We start from the raw sequence: 8,445 nt of genomic DNA, 5'->3' as shown, positions 1-8,445 counted from the left end.
ATCCAGCTTACATAACTCTTCACTTCTTAATCAGTTGTCAGATCATAGACAAGATTCTGTTTTAAAGATGAATACTGTTGGTTGCTTGGGATCAATAGTTTGTGATTGCTAAGTTTCTGCTGTGGTGGAAGCTTCACATTGCTGGGTCCCATGGATTTGCATTTTTAACTCCTTATAAGGACAGTCACTCCAGCAAGAACCAATGAGACGAATGAAATGAATCTGATCAGCCTTTTGGCATAAAAAGTGACATAACATAAGCACCGCGTTGTAGAAATCAATAGCTTTTCAGCTGCTTTATTTTCAGACACATGGTTTAAATCCACAATGTCCTAAAACTCACACAGGAGGGTCTCAATACATTAAACAGGCATACAAAATTCAGTGGTATATTTCAATGACAAACTAGCCAAGATAACATTTGGACCTTGGACCTTCTATTGCTTCTTTGGGTCTTACCTCTCCTTCGCAAATCATCTCCAACTAGCAGGCAGTTATATAACACTGGATGACATGAGGAGGATTAATACTCAACAAGAAAGTTGTGAAAAGCCTGTTTCACAACCTAAATTGCCTGGTTTGGCTTACAGCATTAAGATGGTAGCAAATGCATTCAGGTCCTATTGTATTGTTTTCCATACTGCGCTGAAACTGTTTTAATTTTATTTTCTAGCCACAACATTCTGCACTTATTGTGATAATAGTGACACTGGTTTTGTGAACAGAACAGGGGCATTGAAAGGCCAGCTAATTCCTAAAATGATATAAAGTTTAACTGATGATTTTAACTGAACATCCCTTCTAATTACTACCAAGCTTAACTGCATGGCACATCCATTCTCTGCAAGGGGTTTTGACTATTGCTGTGTTAACAAATGTATAAAACAGATTTCACTGCCTTTGCATCTTTTTAAATGCCAGTCCAAAATGCCAGTATAATTCTAGACACATTGGTGCCTTTTTCTGCTTGTTTCACATCTGCATTTTTGTTCTGTGATTCTTTTCAGAATCACGTAGCATAGATTACATTACTGTTATAATGTTCTGTTGTTGGCACATGTTGCTGAACTCTGATTACATGAGACATGCTGAGGAGAATCTTATAAAACGTAGCTACTAAGACATTCAAAGAACTGAGATCAAGAAATAACCTGTATAGTTAAGGAACAAGAGCTGAATAAGTGTTTGCAAAAAATAGTGTGCATATGAAAAAATCTAGTTCTGTTTTAAAGAACTGACAGAGTACCAGTTCACCTTCTATATCACCACCTCATTTATCCCCTTTTAGTCTGTGTATGGCTCAGGACATCAGCACCATCTGTAGGCTTACCTGTCATCATTTAAACATCCATAATATTCATCACTTATGATTACACTACAAAGCACTGAAACATGCTATATGATGAAATGATGAAACTGCAATAGCAGTATTCTGAGATGCCATATTGCTATGTTGTGATTGTTCATTCCTGTGTAATACTGAGCAGATGAATGTATCCATGCAGTTGTATCCCTTTATATTCCATCTAGTACATGCAACTCTGTTTCCCAGCACTTCTGATGAACTGTCCCATGTTCCATTCAGATTATTGCAAACTCTGTTTCCTTAAGTAACCAATGGTGCATGTTCAAAACATGACATCAGGTATCAGTCTGCCAGCATTATGGAACTGCTGGTATTGCAACCAGTTTGTAGACTAAAAGGAGTTGTGATGAAGGGCACAAGCATAGGCCAATACCCAGGCATATGAACGTGTTACATATAATACTGTAAGCGTATTTCATAAATACGTGTGTGCAAGTGCCCAAGCACAGCTATGCATGTTTCTGTGTTTGTATGTTTATGTGTGTGTTTTCTGGGTACATTTAGTATTTTCATTCTTTCTCTCTCCGTTGTCAGAAATACAGAGCTGATCCCAGGTATCCTCTTTGTCGAATATCCTTCTGTGCTCTTGGGCCATTTCTTGTTTAATGCATCTCAAAGAAAAACATTTTTCAGTTCAGGAAAATGCCACATATGCCTTTAATGTCTTATAGTTTTGCAGAGGTAATGAGTAGTTTCCATTCTGGTGCTGTTAACAGAATTACTGTAAACCAGAGCAATATTGGCCAGGCCCTTTTTTTGAGGTACTGTCTTATCCATGCTGGCTGCGTTAGTCCACATGCAAAGTTCTATAACTTCATGCCTAGTGGAGGAGAAAAAAGAGGAGCAGTTACTTAGCGGACAAAAGATGACTTTTATAGCACACCTGATTTACTAGTTTGTGAAGTAAAACTGAGACAAACAGTTAATTTCATGTTTTGCTGCAAATTTCTACTTTATTGCAAGCATACAAACTTAAGTAGTATTGTTAGCTGATGCCCTAGAATGTTAATAAACTGTTTTGTAAACTTATCTAAAAACATCTTTGATGTACATTAACATCTATTTTTTTTCTATTGCAGTGAGTTTACCAGCAATAGTTTTGGCATTCCATTTCATATTGCCTTTGCGTAATTGCATCTGTCATGAATTATATTATTCAACAGAATTGCTTATATTTCTTATACACTCAATACTGGGCGCACATTACTTAGTGACACGAGAAACTGTTGCAACAGTGTTCAGCATGGACTTTTACTGCTGCTTATTGTGACAGTCATAAAAAAAGGAAAAAAAGTATTGCCTGCCAAACTTTTCATGGATTTTCTGCTGATAGTCTGTCCTCATTATTATTGAGAGTAACAGGGCCTCCTGACCTTCTGTAGTACGAGTGATTGGGTAAAAGCAGGGTCTGAGTAGTAATTTGATCTTCTAACTCTTCCACCCTTACTGGTATATAAACCCTGTGTCTTGTAAAGGTTGTGCTTGTATTTATCAGGCTGTGGATGGTATTTCATTACTGAAACTAAAATCCTTAAGAGTCCAAGAGCAGGATAAGTTATTTCTTACACTTATTTCACTGAACTGCACTTCTGAAACACTTATAATTGTGCTATATTGTTAATCTACTACATTTTGCACTGTTATAAAGCTTTTTTTACTGTTTCACTGCATTTATGTACTGTTTTAACTGGATTTTTCATTGCTAGATACTGTCTCATTACTCTAATTGCATGTTTACTGAATTACTTAAGTATAAACTGCTTTTTAATACTGAGAGTTGCATTTTCTGTTTTTGCATGCTCTATCCGAGCTTTTCTGTGCATTTTTGATTTTTTGAGGTTTCTTTGTTCTAATCTAGTCTATTTACAGTTAAAAGTGTTTTCTGGAGTCTACTTGTTCCTTGATCTGTTTAAAACTTTCATTTATTGGCTACAGCTAGGAACTGTAATAGTTTTCCCACCCATCCTCCCTAGTGTTCTGGTGGTGTTATACTTGGTGGCTTTGCAGTTGCCCGCCCATACTGTATATTTGATCTGTGGCACTCCTCCCAGTTTAGTGTCATTAGTTCATTCAATCTAATAGAGAACATTTGTGAAGGCCGACCCACTCAATTTCTTAATCTTGAATTAACTTCTGTTCCAGCTTTCTCCATTTCCACTTTACTGAAAAAAAAAAATTTACTGAAAAAAAAATTCTAAGCTTGCTTCCCCCCTTTCCTGTAACAAGTCTTGTCCAAATACAGATTTGCTATATCCAGGACTGTTTGTAAGCTCCTGAGCCCCCCCCCCCTTACTTAACTATGGTTAAACTATTCCTGGCGCCATAAAGTCTGCTCTTCAAATTTTCCCTTCCAACTAGCCAGCTTTTTAGTTTTAGCACTCAAATCTGTTTCTTTGAGCTCAGCACTTGTTCAGAACTCGTTGTAAGCACTAAATAAGCTACAAATTACTACAGCACTCAACTTTCCTCACTTGTCTAGAGGAAAACAGTTTTTAGTACTTAATAAATAAGCACCTATCCAGGCATGTCTAAAGGTCAGCTCCCGGTGTTTTCTCCTGTCTACCTGATGAATCTGGGCATCTTGGGACAATGCAGCAATTGCCTCATGTACACAGACAACTCTCTCCTCCTACCACCCAACACTACGACCTGTGAGAGATGCACTTATATAGCCAAACTGAAAGCAAAGCTCTCTTCACCGAAGACTGGACTAGACAGCCAAGAGGAGAAGGTAAACACTTTCACCGCACCACACTCATCACATACTCCCTCAAAATCTACACCACCAAAACACACAGAAGCACAAAACACACATACATTCATGGAGGCGCTCAGTAAAAATCTGCCCAAACAACCAAGACCTCCAGAGCAGAAATGCAAGCAACATCCACCCCCCCCAACACAACCCAAATGACACATAGCCTACATACTCAGTGTGCCACTCAACTACAGCCCATAAGTCATAATGTACCCAACACTCTAGTCATAGGTGACTCTATAGTCAGGCACACTGATGTTCCTCTCACCAGGCTAAACAAGGTGAAAGTTATTGTCAGCTGCCTGTTGGGTGCCAGGATCCACCACATAACGCACACACTCAGGTCACTCCACAACAAGTACAAATATGACTCTGTCATTGTCCATGTTGGTGTGAATGACCTGAGACGTACCTCCCTGGACTACATGAAAAGAGACATGGAGGAGCTCTCCATTCTTGTAGCCCAGGCAGGTATAGCTCTAGCCCTGAGTAGCATCCTGCCATCACCCAGAATGATACCACAGTACAAGGACAAAATGTTTGACTTCAACAATTGGCTAAGCTTCTTTTGTCATTCTAAGGGTATCTAGTATCTGTCTGCCTGGGATGACATGACCGTCAGACCATGCTGCTTTGCCAGAGATGGCCTGCACCTGTCACTCTTGGGATTCTGGATACTGGCAAAGGTTCTTGCCACTCCTATAGTGCCTTTTTTAGGCAAGGTTCTAATGATAAATTCACCACCGTAACAGGTACAAGCAAGCAAAATCTGAGGGTAATGCTACTCAATGCTAGAAGTCTAAACCTCAAAATGCACTCACTTGAGACACTCCTTAAAATGGAGAACATCGACATCTGTGCAGTGACAGAGACCTGGTTCAAAGCTCCAGAGAGCACCCCTGCATTACTAGGCTATAATTCATACCACACTTTTTGGCCACCAAACCCAGACCGAAACACTAAAGGTGGAGGATTGTCCATATTCATTAAGGATATCCACACCTCCAAGCTAGTTGCTTAGCATAAGGCATCCGAGATTATCCAAGTTCAACTAACTCTGGGCAAAACTGCAATCCAGATATTAGCTTGCTACAGACCCCTCACCATGCCCCAGGATTCCCACTCCTCTTTTCTTGATACACTGGAAAATATTAAGGTACAACCCAACATCCTAATAATGGGTGATTTCAACTACCCCACAATTAACTGGGAAAACTACTCATGTACCAACTCTTTTGCTCAACGATTTCTGGAATTAATCAATTCAAACGCCTTGGATCAACTTATCCACACCCCCATGAAGGGCAGCAATATCCTAGACCTGGTCATAACCAACATGAGCGACCGGTGTTCCACACCAGAGGTCAGCTCCTTGTTGGTCAGATCCGACCACAAGCTAATCACCCTAGACATCCACATCCCGCTCCCACCCCCATTAGGAAAACAACTGTAAATAATTTCTCCAAAGCCAACTTCACGCTTCTTAAGACAGAACTGGAAAACTTCATGACACCCATGCAGATGGACAATAGAGGTACGACTGCTGAATCCTACACAAATGCACTTTATAAGCACTTACACGAGTGCATGGATCATGCTATCCCTAACAGAACCAAGATGCTATCCTCCAAAAAAAAAGGAAGCCAATCTGGTGGTCTTCTGCCATAAACAAACTCTACAACAGAAGAAACTGTTGCAAAAAAGAGTAAAATCCCACGATTGGAGGAACTCCCTGGTCAGCCTCAGTAAGAAGCTGAGATCCCTCATAAAATCCTCCAAAGCTAGTTATGAAAACAAAATCACCTCTGATTCTAAAGACAACCACAAAGTATTCTATAGCTATGTGAAGAATCTCAATGGAAACACTCAGATCTGCCCTGAGTTACAGCACAATGACACTAAATATACAGAACCAACTGATATTGCCAACATCCTGGCAGATAGGTTCAGTGCTAATTTACCCCCCTCTCACTCCCTAAAGGGCCTATCTTTATACTGGAAGAATGCAAAGTTCCTGTAATCACGGCTGCACAGGTAAAAACCTCACTCTCCAAATCCAAGAACACAGCATCCATGGGACCTGACAACATCCCACGCTGCCTTCTACATGAACTACAGAATGAACTGGCACCCCACCTAAGTACCATGTTCAGTCATAGCCTCACCTCTGACTTTGTGCCCATTGAATGGTGCACCGTGATGGTTATCCCACTCCACAAAGGGGGGGGGGGCACAACAGACCCCGGGAACTACTGCCCCATTAGCCTGATGAGCCTGGTCTGCAAGGCCATGGAACGTATCATCATGGAACTCATAAACAAGGACATTGGCGATCTCCAAACTCTAGACCCCACACAGTTTGGGTTTGTAAAAGGCAGATTATGTCTCCTAAACCTGATAGACTTCTTTGAAGCAGTCACCAAAGCCATAGATGTGGGTAAGATGGTTCACACAGCCTATCTAGATCTTGCCAAGGTGTTCAACACCATCCCCCACTCTGGAATTATAGATAAACTCACTAAACTAGGTATAAATCCCTATGTCACAAAATGGGTTGCCAACTGGCTTACTGACAGAACCCGCACTGTGAAAGTAGCAGACTCCAAATCAGACTGCAGACCAGTGACAAGTGGGGTATCACAGGGTTCAGTCCTGGGTCCTCTCCTGTTTGGTATCTACTTCTCTGAAGTACAGGCTAACACAGAAGGTCTTTGGCTAACTAAATTTGCAGATGACTGCAAACTAGGAGCCATAATCGAAACTCCTAATGATGTGGACATTCTACAAAAGAGCCTCACTGAGACAGATGCCTGGTGTCAAAGCCATGGTCTCAAGCTCAGTGCCAAAAAGTGCATTGTCATCCCCGTTGGTAAAAACTCTGTACCCATGAACTACCACATAGCTGGTAGTCTACTTAACACCAAAAGTGTGATAAGAGACCTTGGGACACAGGTGGACAGTAGTCTCTCCTTTGATAATCACATCGCCACGGTGGTTAGGAAATCCTTCTACATGGCACACCTAATCACAAAAGGTTTCTCATCCAGAAAAAAAGAGGTCATTGTTCCTCTCTACTCATCACTCATTAGATCCATTATAGAGTACAACGACCCTTTTGGTATGTACCTCACAAGACATTTACAACAACTGGAAAGGCTGCAGAAATACCTCACAAAGAGGATTACTGGCCTCAAACAGATGCCCTACACAGATCAATTCAAAAAACTCCAGCTTTACTCCGTAGCATATCGCTTGTTCAGAGGTGATCTCTGCCTAACATACAAAGCTATGTCAAACCCAGAGCTGTTGGACATGCTCCAGTTAAAGAAATCCCAATCCCTCCGAGCTACACGGTCTAGGGACCTAAACCTTGTCACCACAGGAAACAGAACATGCTGTAGGGATAGAGTCCAGTCCCAGAGACTTCCCATACTCTGGAACAGACTATGTCAAACAGAGCTCCTCATTAGCACTCTTCAAGAAAAATCTTGATGATTGGATGGGTAATAGGAACTTCACCCTGGGGATCACTTCTGTGGTTCTGCTTGACACGGGCACAGGAAAATAATATTCTTGGGTGGCAAAAGCCAGGGTACCTTTATGGCTAGGCTTGTATAGGCCCTAGGACCAATAGTCTAGTACCTACCTATGAACCAATGAACTACAGCAATGTGCTTGAGTTTCAAAGAAATTATTGTGGAGCAATACTACAACATGCCCACCAGATGGCATTGTGTATAAGTACAATGCTCAACCTTTGTCATTGCTGTGAAGTTTCATTGCCATCCCTCAGCTTCTGTACATTTTACTGAGTAGTTCTTAGAATTAATCTTACTTTGTGATAAACAAAATATGTTTCTTATTAGCATAGTAAGAGTTCTGGACATTCTGTTAGAAAACAAACGAGTTGAACAGACATATTCTGTAACACATTAATTGGTCTTCACAGAACACAAGTGCTAAGAGAACACCTTATGTTAAATGGGCTATATTTACTGAAAAAGTATTCTAATGGGATGATTCAAGTCAAAGGCAAAATAAAACAAGCAAGGATTATACAGTTTGATAAAATACAATTACTGAAGAAAGCATAATTGTGACAATCATAAAGCAGAGTAAAAGCATTTTTCTTTAATTGCTTTTTAATGGACATTGAAGGAACATTAAGTAACTATTTGCATCTTGTTTTGTTTAATCAATGCAGTTTACTGAAGTTTTCCATAAAACCTTATCAAAATATACAAAATAAAAGGGTATCAGCTAAGAAACTTCAAGCTGTACACTGCTACAGTGAATAAAAATAATGACAAAGTGTGTGTCG

At 40.3% G+C, this 8,445-nt stretch overlaps 1 protein-coding gene across 2 annotated transcripts in view; it reads right to left on the bottom strand.

The window, feature by feature from the left end:
• Nucleotides 1-271: 271 nt before the first annotated feature.
• KCNN4 (potassium calcium-activated channel subfamily N member 4) overlaps nt 272-8,445 on the bottom strand; it is a 785,842-nt gene continuing 777,668 nt past the window's right edge. For both annotated transcript variants that reach the window (XM_044080550.1, XM_044080551.1), the window contains exon 10: nt 272-2,186. The gene's annotated coding sequence lies outside the window, so the exon portion shown is untranslated. The remainder of the gene's footprint in view (nt 2,187-8,445) is intronic.

Source organism: Protopterus annectens, chromosome 8.part0 (assembly GCF_019279795.1).
Source record: "Protopterus annectens isolate FY-2018-M chromosome 8.part0, PAN1.0, whole genome shotgun sequence".
NCBI classification, from domain to species: Eukaryota; Metazoa; Chordata; order Ceratodontiformes; family Protopteridae; genus Protopterus; species Protopterus annectens.
The sequence above is the reverse complement of the archived record's forward strand: the minus strand, read 5'-3'. Positions and strand labels throughout refer to the sequence as shown.